We start from the raw sequence: 14,327 nt of genomic DNA on the forward strand, positions 1-14,327 counted from the left end.
CTACCCACCCTTGGGGGTTGGAGGTGGGGTGGTGTGGAATCAATGACACAGACTCAGGTGAGAAACACTGCAGCAAGCTCATCTGAGCACTGCTGCAAGCTCCTTTCATACCCTCCACCCACACCCCATTGGTCCCAAGAAAGCATCTCTTCTAAACAGTAGTTCCCAATTAGCTGCCATCACCTGCATCTGCAATCCTTGGTCTCTGAGGCAGTCCTCAATTAGGTCCTCCTGCAGGAGATGCCTTTGCAGATGTGCGGGCCCCTTGCATTTATGTAGAGGCAGCTGTGCCATTCCCCCTACATGCCCTTGCCTACCTAACATGTGTGAGGCACTGGGTTTGATCTGGAACTTGAATTCCTGATCCCTCTATGTGCAGATGATTTTTTTTTCGTCGACACGACACAAGCTGGGGTCATTTGAGAGAAAAAACTTCATTTGACAAGGTGCCTCTATCCCTGTGGCCTGTAAGTATGTCTGTGGACTTTTCTTGATCAATGGAGGACCCAGACCATTGTAGGCAATGCCACCCTGGGCAGGAGGTCTTAAGTTGTATTAAACCAACCAACCAACCAACCAACCAACCAACCAACCAACCAACCAACCAACCAAGCTTAATGTGCTCCCAGGGAGTAAGCCAATAAGCAGCATTCCTCCATAGAGGCATGTCTGTCTGAGTTCCTGCTTCTGCCCCTGCTTGAGTTTCTGCCCTGACTTCCCTCATTGCTGGGCTATGACTGGGACACAAACCCTCCCTTGCCCAAGTCGCTTTTGGTCATAGTGTTTATCACAACAATTAACAGCAAAGTAGGCCTCCGCCTCCACCTTCTGAGGGTTGGAATTACAGTTGGGTGCCACCACACCGGATTCTCTTTTGTTTGCTTGGTTTGGTTTGATTTGGTTTTGTTTTCTCCATGCTGGCCTCAAAGTTCTGGGCTTGAAGGATCCTACTAGCTTAGTATCCTAATTAGCTAAGACTAGGACTATTTGACTGTCTTTGGCTTGATAAAACTTTAATTTTGTGTACTTGGGCTGACTGGTTTTGTGTCAACTTGACACACATGCTAGGCTCATCAGAGAAGAGGGAGCTTTAATTGAGAAACTGCCTCCATAACGTTAGGCTATAGGCAAGCATGTAGGGCGTTTTCTTAATAAGTGATTGATAGGCAGGGCCCAGTCTACTGTAGGTGGTACCACCTTGGGCTGCAGTCCTGGGTTCAATAAGAAAGCAAGCTGAGCAAGCCAGAAAGCAGTAGTCTTTCATGGTCTCTTCATCAGCTCCTGCCTCCAGGTTCCTTCCCCGTTTGAGTTCCTGTCCCGACTTCCTTTGGTGATGAACAGTGATCTGAAAGTAGAAGCCAAATTAACCCTTTCCTCTCAAAGTTTCTTGGTCACGGTGTTTCATTACAGCAATAATGACCTGAACTAAGACTGTGTGTGTGTGTGTGTGAGTGTGTGTGTGTGTGTGAGTATATGTGTGTGTGTGTGTGTGTGTGAGTGTGTGTGTGAGTGTGTGTGTGTGTGTGTGTGTGTGTGTGTGTGTGTGTGTGTGTGTGTGTGTATGTGTGTGTGTGTGTGTGTGTGTGTGTGTGTGTGTGAGTGTGTGTGTGAGTGTGTGTGTGTGTGAGTGTGTGTGTGTGTGTGTGTGTGTGTGTGTGTGTGTGTGTGAGTGTATGTGTGTGTGTGTGTGTGTGTGATGTGAGTGTGTGTGTATGTGTGTGTGTGAGTGTGTGTGTGTGTGTGTTTGTGTGTATGTGTATGTGTGTGTGTGTATGTGTGTGTGTGTGTGTATGTGTGTGTGTGTGTGAGTGTGTGTGTGTGTATGTGTGTGTGTGAGTGTGTGTGTGTGTGTGTGTGTGTGTGTGTGTGTGTGTGTGTGAGGGTGTGTGTGTGAGTGTGTGAGTGTGAGTGTATGTGTGTGAGTGTGTGTGTGTGAGTGTGTGTGTGTATCAGTACCTGGGAAGCTACAGAGGAAGGTGCTGAATCTTCTGGAGCTGGAGTTACAGGCAGTTGTGAGTCACCTTATGATGGGTGCTGGAAACCAAACTCTGATTGTCTGCAAGAAGAACAAGTACGTAACCACTGAGCCATCTCTACTGCCCAGTTTCCATGATTTTGGGGTTTATTTTTTTGGAGGAACAGTTTCATTATGCAGGCCAGGATGACCTTGACCTTGTAAACCTCCTGCTATTGCTTCCTGACCAATGGAATTTTAGAATTGTGCCACTATGCCCAACTAGCCCAATCCGTTTTATTGTATAAAGAGTACAAGTTGAAGGATGAGATGAACCTGGAGACTAGAAAAGGGAAGGAAAGGAGGATAAAGCTACATGACCAGAAGCATCCCACACTGTCCAGGAAACAGCAGCATGAGTTAAAATTGGTGCCCTCAGATCGGCCTGCTGTGAGGCAGAGATGAGTCACTGGGCCCCACCCTGGCTTGGATGGAATGGCCTGAACACGTCTGCCTTGCTTAACTCAGGATACAGTCAGTAGCTAACCCACTGATGACTGCTTTGGCTCCCTGCATTGCTAATATTGAAAAGGTGCCCCAGCAGCAGGTTATAGAAGGCTGAACCCTGGCTTAACATCACTATGCAATTGTATACTTTCGGCCTACTGTGCATTGGATTACTAGGGACAGATGAAAACCCCCAGCCTGCAACACGGTAAACTCACCAAGGAGAAGCTACCAGCCAAACAACTGGCACAGTGCAAGTCCTCTTGACTTTGATCCTGGAGTGCAAAGGATATAATTACATCGTCAAGGTGGGATTATCCTGTCCCTGACCCCTACTCTGACCCTGTTCCTACCTCACGACCCACCAAGAAGGTGTGGCATTTTCTGCTTCTGACTCACAGCTTCCCCAATCCTGGTTACCAGGTCAGGCCAGTAGGTCAACGGCATTGTCTTTTTTTTTTTTTTTTTTTTTTTTTTTCTGAGAAGATGGGGGAAGGGTGATGTGTGAGGAGGGTGGGGGAGGGGTCTGGGAATGGAAGGACACAGAGCAATCTTCCTGTGCCCAGGCAAGTCATTTACTGTCTCTGACCATTTCGATTCAGCCATTTGAGGACTTGATCAGGTACACACACGCACACGCGCACACACACACACACACACACACACACACACACACAGAGAGAGAGAGAGAGAGAGAAATTGAGAAATTGAGAAAGAGAGGGCATGAGAAAGCAAGCGTCAAATAGCTATTTCTGTTTAGCAATCCATTTAATAATAATTTATGAATCACCTTGTTTTAATCGAAACAGAGTCTCACGGCATAGGACTGGCTGGCCTGGAGCTTGCTATGTGGATCAGGCTGGGTTTGAGCTCAGAGATGTGCCTGCCTCTGCCTCCCTCTGCTGGAATTAAAGGTGCTCACCTGGCCTGAAGGATGCTGTGTCTTTAGCTCTCCTCCTCCTCCCGTGGCGGAACAGCTCAGACCCCAGCCTCCTCTCCCCAGCATTGGTGTAGTATCCAGAATCCCAGCCCAATCCCCAGGCCACCGAATTCCCAGGATGTCTGGAGCTCACCATCCTGGGGACAGACAGAATGAAGCCTGGAAACCTCTGTTTTTACATTTTTAACCTTTATTGTTATTTTATATGTATGTGTTTTTCCTGCATGTATATGTGGGTACCACATGTGGGCCTGTTCCCCTCAGAGGTCGTAAGATGATCGATTCCCTTGGAACTGGAGTTACGAATGGTCGTGTGTCTCATCTACTGAGATAGCAGGCATGCTCCCAGTTCACTGCTTTGCTGTGGCTTTGAAATGGTTCCTTTCTGTGTCTCTCCCTTCCTCCTCTTTGCTAAGGCATTGAAAAAATTCTCCATCATAAACAACTTTGGGAGAAGATTGGTATAATTAACACTTTTGGGGCCATAGCAAAACTGGAACGTGAGCTTCTGTTCAAAATATAATGAGACTCTCAGGCTGGCCGTAGTGGAGTCAGGTGTTCAAGTGTGGAACTCTGGGGAGAACAGGGCCCTGTTCCCTATCCCCAGTTACCCTCCTTTACCTCAGGCTGGAGGTGAGGCTCTGAAGCTTTAGGTGCCTTCCCTTTCCAAGTGTCTGTACCCTAGGCCATCTGTTCTATCCATATTTGATGTAAGGAAAAACAGGGTTACAGCACCACCATTGTCTGGCATCAAAGTAGGCTCACTTTGCTATAAAATATGTTATAAAACTGAAATGACAAGTTTTGCAAAAGAGAACATGTTTGTGTGACTACCAAGCAGATGGGATCAGGAAGCCCTACCTCAATTCTGCCTCCGAGGCTTAGATGTGACAGTATTTATTTACAGGATAAACAAGGTGATCGGAGGTCATTGGAATGATGGGTGGTCTGAGCAAGAGAAACCATACTTCATGCTTATGTATGAGACTCATGTTCAAGAAGGCAGCATTAAGGGGGAGTGTGGTGGCCACCACTCATAGTTCCAGCACACAGCAGTCTGAGGTAGGATAATGGACGTCAAGACCAGCCTAACTCTATAGCAACAGCCTCTCTTAAACAACAATGACAGTGACCACAACAACAACAACGATGACGACGACGACAACAACAACAGGAGCCAGGGTTGGTGGCAAATGCCTGTAATCCTAGCATTTAGAGAGCAGGGGCAGGGAAATCAGAAGTTCAAGGCAAGCGCCATCTGCATGGTGATTTGAGGCCACTCTAGGCCATGTGGGACCTTATCCCAACAAAGCAAAACTAATAATGAAGAAAAAGAAGGGACCGTGGAGATGGCTGAGGGACTGAGTGCCTGCTGACCTTTAAGAAGGCTGAAGTTCAGGAGATCTGACACACTCCCGCTGTAGGGATCTGATACCCTCTTCTGGCCTCTTCACACGCCAGGACACAAGTGACAGACACAGAAATGCACACACACCCATAAACAAACAAAAAGTGATAAAACAGCAAGAGAATGACCTGAGAGGCCAAAGTTGTCCACACACAGAGCTGTTGTCTATAGTAAAACTGTTAGGGGCGTCTTACACTTCCTGAAGTCCTTGGTGAAAGCAGGCAGCGAGGCATGCGAGGGCAGAAGGGTCAGGGTCTCCTTCCCTCACATGCCCAGCGTGGAAGCCTGAATCTCCCTGCACGGTGTTAAACTGAACTTGTCCTTTAAAATCCCAAGCCTTGGTGTGGCGGCAAAAGCTTCTGAGATGATGTGTGAGAGGGTCAGGAATTTAAGGTCAACCTGAGCTACACAGCCAATGAAAAGCCAGCTTCACCTACACAAGACTGTTTGGCATAGAGGAGGGAGAAGATAAAAGGTCCGGAGACATCAGGGGACTTTGTGTATGTGGCTGGTTGCTCATCTGCCCACACGTTGGGGGAAATGGGAACTAAGTCCCCAGCCTGGTCTACTGAGCTGGAGAATCCAGCCATCTCACACCCTCGCACATCCCTGTACTACCTGTCTTGTCTACATTCCACTTAGTATGACATCCTATGTGGTTTTTCCATGTTGCTGCAAAGCCTTTGAAGTCTTCCCTTTACGTTTAAGGCCCCACATTAGTCCAACTAACATCTTCATACCACTCCCCTGGTTTGAGTATTTATGTTCCTCCAACCCCTTTTGGGAATCACAAGGAAGTCTGCAGGTAACAAGTTATATCAGGTTGGTTCAGAGGGAGGGAGGCTGTCTGCATTTGGCATCTCCTTGCTCACCTCCAGGTTTCCACCTGGAGGCCCTCAAAGAGCCTGCTGACTCTGTCAGTGAAGAAGGGAGCTATTGTGTCAGAGGGTGGAGAGTGTGAGTGGGAGAAAACCAGCTCCCTTGGAATTCACATACCATTCAGACTGAGTTAATCACCTTTAAGCAGTTTAGCCAGATCTCATCAATCTTAAATAGCTCTGACAGCCAGAAAAAATTAAGATCGTCCCAGGATGCTTACCAGTTTTGAAAAGATTATAAACTCTCGATCACAAAGGGACCAGGTGAAGGATTCGTAAATCCCATTAAGAATTTTAGCCTTCAAAGCTGTGCGTGGTGTTACATGCCTGTAATTCCAGCAGTCAAGGGGGTGGGACAAGAGAATCAGTCATTCAAGGCTGTGGTTATTACACAGCAGCTTCTAGCTAGGCCGGGCTCAAGTAGCAGAAATAAAAATTTAAAAGAAGTTAGCCTTTATCCGAAGGACTATAGGTAACTGTTGATTTTACGACTTCAGACTCATGGCTATCCTCCTGCCTCAGCCTCTAAGATATTTAGGATTGAAAGTATGTGGTACTGCACCCAGCTCCCACTTAACGTTTTTAAGAGTGAGGAATTGTAGCCTGGTCAGAGTCTTTGGAATCTAGTCAGATTTGGGTCGGAAGGCACTTGGATCAAGGGAAGGTAGGGTTGAGGAAGGAAGGTTGCCTTCATGACACAGGACCCTACCGGATACTGAGCGGATAGAATGCAGGCAGGAATCAGCCTCCAAATGATGGGCGATTCCTTTCTTTTGGACCTTTTGAGTTAGAGATGGTCTAAGGCAAAGTTCCAGCACAGCTATGATTTGGGGAAGGCAAGTCGACATCTACGTACTCATTGCCTAGGACTCTTGTGGACTGGCAACTTGATCATGTAGACCTGGGACCAACTGGTAAATCCCTTACAGATCTGGCAAACTGAGTGTTCTGGGAAGCCACAGCAGGATCCGCAGGAGAAAGGGGGCAGTAGGTAGATTCCCAAAGGCTGTGAAGATGACTGCACCAGAAGACTACTGTACTTTCTCCAGTAAAGGATTCTAGACCACCCCATCTTTCCCTCTGCTTGAATTGTAAGTCTACAGAGCCCCTCAACTTTAAGATTCAGATAGACTTGTTTCTTTATCTATTTATGTGTGTGTGGTGGTGCTACAGCTCAAACCCTCCTCAGACTCCTCCTAATTCCTTCTAGCCAAGTCTACCACCTCCATATCCCTACCCTCACCCTAAACTACATGTCCTTCTCTTTTCGCTAAGAACTCATTTACCTGCTTAATGATGCCCACACACTTCTGGACTGTGGATCATCCACTGGAGCACAGGTGAACTTAGAGGAGCCATACCCTTAAAGAAAATTGACTCAGAAGTCCCCTCCCCTCCAAGCCAAATGTCGACCAGTTTGGTCTTGTGCAGATAGGAGTTGGCTGTGTAGATGACGATGGGCTCTTGACTGAATTCCTAGTCTTGGTTTATTTTTGTTTACTTATTTTGTTTAGCCCTGTAGCCCAAGTGGGCCTCAAACTCACACTTATCCTACTGCCTCAGCTTCTGGAGGTCTGAGTGTTCAGATCCGTAGGCATGAGCACCACAGTTAGCTCCTGATGGCTTTAAATACAAAGGTTATCAGAAACCCATGGAAAGAAGAACATGGTCCTTTTGTCTTTGTTTCGGCATATATATATATATATATATATATATATATATATATGCATATATATGTATCTGTGATCCTTCATTTACTAAGGCATGACGGGGACTGCAGGAACGCACCAGTATGATCAGGGGAGCTACGCTGTTTGTTGAGTGATTGGTTAGGTCATCTCTGCTCTGTCTCATTTCCCATATCCATAAAGTGTAGGTGGAAGTGTTCACCTTGCACGGTATTAGGAAGATTTGATGTGGAAGTTCTCATCTCCCAGTGGTGGAGAAACAGTGAAGGGAAGTACTGGAGCAAAAGAAACAAACATTTAAAACTTTACCGCAAACCCAGGGACTGCATAGCCTAGGGTAGAGCACTGGCCTAGAATATATCTACGGCCCTGGATGTAGTCCCTGGCACTAGAATTAGAATCTTTTCTCTCTTTATTTGTTATGGGAAGAGGGTTTGAGAGGGTATCCTCACCCTAGCGGGGAAGGCATGGATGAGTGCATGTTAGCAGGAGCGTGCGGCTGGAATTCCTTACGTCCTGGCAGACCAGGCGGCAGACACATTTATCATCCTCATCAACACCATTGAGACAGGCTCTTGCTGTGTGGGCCAGGAGAATGGACACTCTCAATGTTCTGCTTCAGCATGCACTGGGCAGGAAAAACGTTTCTTTTATTCTACTACTTAGATTAACAGCTACTAGGCTAGGAAGATGCCTCCGCATAGAGAGGTGCTAGTGGAGAGGCCTGGTGACCTGAGTTAATATCTAAATCCCACAAGAAGGCAGGAGATAAGTGACTCCCAAGAGCTGTCGTCAGACTTCACAACACACACACACACACACACACACACACACACACACACACACACACACACACACACACGTAAAGTGAAAGATAACAGCTACTGAGAATTCAGAAATTTCTCTGCCATGATGTGCCAACTGTCTTTGTAAATCCTTGCAATAACTCATCATGGATTTGGGGAGATGACTGTCATCTCATCTTACTAATGGGGTTCAGAGGTTAAATAGCTTGTTCCAGGGATCCTAGAAAAGAGGCCAGATAGGACTTGTAGCTGTACTATCTAGCTATGCGATCTTAGTAGTCCCCGATCATCTGTCTTCAGTATCTTAAACCATGCAGCAGAGGAGGAATCTCGGTGAGGTTTATAGAAAACATATATGAAGTAACGATGGCAATACCTGGCATTTCATGGAGGGTGACTTTTTAAAAACAACCAGTCAATGTCCTTGTTACTGTTCTATTGCTATTCCTTTGAAGAAAAACCATGACCAAGGCAACGTATAAGAAAAAGCATTTGACCGGGGGTTTGCTCACAGTTTCAGAAGGTTAGTCCATCTAACACGACATGAGGATGTGGTGCCACAGTCAGTTTTGCAGGGGCTCTGCCTGCCTTCTGTGCTCCCCCCTGGATTACTTCTGACTGCTCTCATGCTACACCGGACAGGGAGAACGTCTTTGGGTGCTGAGTGAATTCCTCACACTGTAATGGCGAAGTTTCAAATACCGTGTGTTACCACGGGAAGATTTTTGAGAGACTCTCACGAACCCTCACAAAACATCTGCCTGACTTGTGAGCACCGTGTTACTGTGATCCTTATTCCGTACACAGAGTTCCTGCTGCTGTACACAGAGGGATCCTTTCTAACTGTTTAAGCAACCCAGGTAGGCCCCTCAGGCCTTGGAGAAATTAGATGCACGGAGCCCAGAGAGGGCCTCACGGCCTCCTGACCCCTAGGGATTATGGTAGAAATGTAGAAAACAATTACAGCAGAGCAAGCTTCTCTAGCAGAAGCCAGGGCCTGCCCAGCTCTGCAATTCCAGGAACATGAGAAACCATGTTCCCTCCTTCTGTTGGAAGGGGATGCTTTAAAGAGATGATTATCTTAGCTGTTCCAGGCAGAGTCAGAACAACCCACTATGCCCTCCCTCTATGTTATCTGATGGGAGACAGCAACCCTTCTACATAAGACGTCTATTATCATGCAACAAATTAGCCCCAAATGTAGGGCCCTAAAAGCACAGATCTTCACTACCTCCCGGTTTCTGACGGTCAGCTTAGGCGAGTGGTCCAGCTTGGGGGTCTCCTATGGGACTATAGTCAGCAGGGACTCAATCAACTCAAGCCTTGGCTGGACTGGAGAACTCACTTCCAAGATGGCTTCCTTGTGGGGCTTTTGGCTGGAGGCCTCTTCCACCCATGCTTGTCGGGATGCTTCTGTTGCATACCACACGGATAGGGGGACCAATGTGTATTGATCCAGGCCTGGGGTGTGAGAGTTTTCTACGATTAAAGCAGGAAGGTCCTTTAACATCAAGACTAGTTGGTCACCCTCTACGGGCTTCTTCGTGAGGCTGTTCACAGAATGAGATAGTCTGAAACAGTGACTAAGACAAAGTATTTTATAGTCTAAACTTGGAAGGACCATACCATGCATCTAAATGCGTTTTTTTCTGGTACATTCCATTGGCCACACAAAACAGCTTTGATAAGAAATGCAAAAGGTCTAGAAAAAAGGTACGGCTTTCAAGAGGTGGGGTTCATGAGGACTGTCTTTGAGGTTGGCCTCCATATTACTCTAGAATTAGATTTCAGTGTGTTTACTATGTGTGCCTGTGTTTGCTTGTTTGTGTGTTTCTCATGTATCATGTATGACGTAGCCTAGCCTCAAACTTATGACGTCTTTGAACCCCTGATCCACCTGCCTCCACCTCCCTCATACCAGATTCCAGGTGGGTATCACCAGACCTGTCTGGAATTTCCTTTCTTTCTTTCTTTCTTCTTTTTTCTCTCTCTCTCTCTCTCTCTCTCTCTCTCTCTCTCTCTCTCTCTCTCTCTCTTTCTTTCTTTCTTTTTGGAGCTGAGGACTGAACCCAGGGCCTTGCGTGCTCTACCACTGAGCTAAATCCCCAACCCTGGAATTATATTTCAAACAACTCTATTTGCACATCATTTCTCTGTGTTAAGAGGTCTCAGTGTGGTGACCCTTCTGTTCCAGAGTAGGTTGTTTAAAGCTGCAGGCATCTGAGGCTCAGTGGGAGTGGGGTCTAAAGCTCCCTCCGTAGGCTGTCAGCTGGTGCTGTGGTCACAGGAGAGCCTTCTGTCTCCACCTGTGGCCTCTCCATACAGAGCAGCTGTGTCCTGGCAGCTCTGTCTGAAGCTGCAGAAGCTGCCTGGCTTCCTAGAATCAGACAGCCTTCCACACATTGCCATGCATCCTACTCTCAAAGCTGACACGGGCCAGCCCTGACACGGGGCAGGGGGAAGTAAACACTGCTTTCTGCAGTGAGGCGAGTGTGTGTAAGGGGGGATCATATGAGTCTATCCTACTCTCTAAAGGTCAGACTTTGGGGTCTCTCCTGAGAAATGCACAAAATCCTCAAGACTACGGGCAATCCGTACACTTTCAAAATTAGCGTTCATTTCTATAATTCATTCCTGTTTTGGAGCACTGTGAAAGGGCCCCCCCTGTCTGTCTGTCTGTCTGTCTCTCTCTCTCTCTGTCATTTTCATTTACTTTCCCTATGGATTGCATGTGGAAGACATTCTTTTCACTTGACGCATGGGAAAACTGCATTTCCAGGAGATTAACTTGTCCAAGGCCAGAGAGCTAACGCTGAGTTCTGTTCCAAATCAGTGTTTTAAAACGGCACTCCCTATTTTTTAATTTTAATTAATCAAATTTCACTTAATTAATTGTAAAGAATTTCCTTTTGTAAATGGAATTATAGGGTGAATTTATGAGGTTAGAGTATGTAGCTTTAGGAACAAGAGAGGAGTGTTAGTTTAATATGATTTTTTTTGTTTTGTCTATTTTTTTAATTTTCATTAAGGATTTTTTTGGGGGGGAAGGGGTGTGGAAACAGGGTTTCTCTGTGTAGCTTTGGCTGTCCTCACTCTGTAGACCAGGCTGGCTTCCGTCTGCCTGCCTCTGCCTCCTAGTGCTGGAATTAAAGGTGTGTGCCATCATTGCTGGACGTGTGTGTGTGTGTGTGTGTGTGTGTGTGTGTGTGTGTGTGTGTGTGTTGTGTGTGTGTTTTCAAGACAGGTTTTCAAGACAGGTTTTTCTCTGTATAGCCCTGGCTATTCTGGAACTTGTTCTGAACCAGGCTGGCTTCTGATTCACAGCCTCTCTGCTGCTGAGTGCTAGGACTAAAGGTGTGTGTCAACTCTGCTAGGGCTTATGGTGTTTGTTGTTATGTATGTGAGAGAGAGAGAGAGAGAGAGAGAGAGAGAGAGAGAGAGAGAGAGAGAGAGAGAGAGAGGCAGAATGAAGTTGGGTGGGTATGAAGGTTAGAAGTGTAAGGGGCCCCTCAGAGTTGCTACAGAACACACCGGACACCAACTGCTCAGCACAAAAGGTGATTTATTACCCTGGGAAAAGAGGTTTGGGTAGGTGAGAGGAGTAAGGAAGTGAGAATGAGAATGGCTGGGGTGGGGGGTGGGGGGTGGGGGATGGGGGATGGACTTTCCCTGGGTCAAACAAAGACACAGACAGCAAGTGGTATTTTTATTTGTTTGTTTTTGTTTTCCGGTTTTTTTTTGGGGGGGTTGTTTGCTTTGTTTTTTTTTTTTACAGGAGTGGTTTTAAGGGGGAAAAGGGAAGTCTGTGCTGGGGTAAGTTGGTTAGTCCTGATTGGACAGGTCAGCCTGTGTAGCCAAACAATAAATTTAGATTGCTGGACCTTGGTGTTCAGTCTCAGGAAGGAGTCAGTGGCCAAATAAGGGAATAGACCTTGGGGGCTGGCCTTTAAAACGTAATCTATCAGTTTAGCAAGGGGGAGGGAGGGGAGATGGCAGAAACTGCTGGGCCATGTTTGCAATGCTGAGCTGTTAGCCCTGCAGGAGGACCTGGGAGGGGTTGGGAAGGCAAAACGTATTGTAGGATTTTTTTTTTTTCTTTTCTTTTCTTCTTTTTTTTTTTTTTTTTTTTTTTTTTTTTTAACAAATGGGGGGTGTTTGGGTCATTGGTAAGAGGTTTTTTTGTTCTTGCAGAGAACCCAGGTTTGAGTCCCAGTATTCACACAGTGGTTCACAACAATCTCTTACTTTAGGTCCAGAAGGTCCAGAGTCCACAGACTACACTCAACCTTCCCTCTGGAAGGCTGAGATTACAGACACAAGTACCTTGCTCAGTCCCTCTTTAGAACTCTTGCTGTTAGAATTCTACCTCTCCAGGCCCAGCCACTGCACTGTGGGTGGTCCACACACACACAGGAGGTCAGGGGTAGACAGGCCTCTGCACAGTCCAGGTCTCAGCTGACGGCCATCAGCACTTAGCGGCCATTGGAAGAGCCACATTGGACTTCTCAGTCACATAGGACTTCCAGCCCAGATGCTGCAGCCCCCATTGACCCCATCTCTCAACCTGAGTAGATGAGCTGCCAGCAAAAAGAGTCATAAAATGGCGGACGAGGCCTGGGCAAGATTTGTTATGCACAATGGACAAATACAACAGGATAGTTGTGCTAGGTGAACCCTAGCAGAGCCTGAAAAGGGGGCTCCTGCCCTGGGAAGTGTATGAGGTAGGGAACCTTTCAATGTCCGGGTGAGACCAGTGCACGTAAGAGGCTGCTGAGTCCACGTCCGACATTTCTCCTTGTTTCCTGACCCAGCTGAGAAGACTTCATCAAGTCACAAGACTGGGAGGAGAAAGCATGTGTGAACGAATTAACAGAAATCCGGGCAAGAGTCCCAAAGTAAAATAATGTTGATTCTCAGCACAAAGGGGGCTTTGCTACTTGATGGTTGAACTCACAGAAGCAGTCATTGCCTGTTTGTGACAGATTTACTATTTTTGAATCTTTCCAATTTCAGAAAAGTGACCATAATAAGCACCATTTAAACAGTGGGAGCCCTTGGAGATGTCTAAACACTGCGCACAGTTCCTGAGCGGCATAAGGGGGCGCTTGTCCTTGGAGATTGGTCTACACAGTTTTGTAGACAGGGAGTGGTGCCAAGATGACCTTGAGTTAGCCTTAGTTGGCAACTGGATCCCTACTTCTTCCTCCTATGAAGTGGGCAGAGGGGGCCAGCCCACAGTGTCTCGGAAAGAAGAGTGGCTCTGTGGCCTACACCAGTCACTGCTCTCCACCTCCTCACCTCTCAGCCTTTCCCAGTCGAGAGTCTCTCAAATTTTAGGGCTTGCCCGCCATCCTGGAACTGTGTAAACTGTGCAAGCTGCAGAGTTCTTCCTGAGAAGAGTTCCGTCCTGCATGATTGGAATCAGTTTTCGGCAGCGTCCTTTGGACGACAACCGGGTGATTCCTTGTATCAGGTTGATTTCACAGTTTCTTTGCTCGTGGGTTTGTTGTCTGCCATGTCCTATTTTGTCAAATCCTCAAATGTCCCCCTGCCTCACTCTCTCAAGTGCTGGGATCATGGCCTTGATTCCCCCAGCCCACATAGTATTCTGCAGCTGAGACTTAAGACTAGCTGTGGTTGGGGCTGGAGCGATGACTCAACGGTTAAGAGCACTGACTGCTCTTCCAGAGATCCCGAGTTCAATTCTCAGCAACCACATGGTGGCTCACAACCATCTGTAATGGGATCTGATGCCCTCTTCTGTTATGTCTGAAGACAGCTACAGTGTAATCACATACATAAAATAAACAAATAAATCTTTAAAAAAAAAAAAAAGCTGCAGAACTCTCAGCTCCTCCTGCACCACGCCTGCCTGGATGCTGCCATGTTCCCGCCTTGATGACGATGGACTGAACCTCTGAACCTGTGAGCCAGCCCCATTTAACTGTTGTCCTTGTAAGAGTTGCCTTGATCACGGTGTCTGTTCACAGCAGCAAACCCTAACTAAGACACTCACTCCTGTTGCCTTGACTTCCCTGCTGTGACATGCTTAAAGTGTAAATCAGAAAAAAATAAAATAGAAAAGACTGACTGTGGTCACACACAGCCGTGATCCCTGAGCTCAGGAGGGTGAGACAGCTACTCAG

Source organism: Rattus rattus, chromosome 8 (assembly GCF_011064425.1).
Source record: "Rattus rattus isolate New Zealand chromosome 8, Rrattus_CSIRO_v1, whole genome shotgun sequence".
Classification (NCBI taxonomy): Eukaryota; Metazoa; Chordata; class Mammalia; order Rodentia; family Muridae; genus Rattus; species Rattus rattus.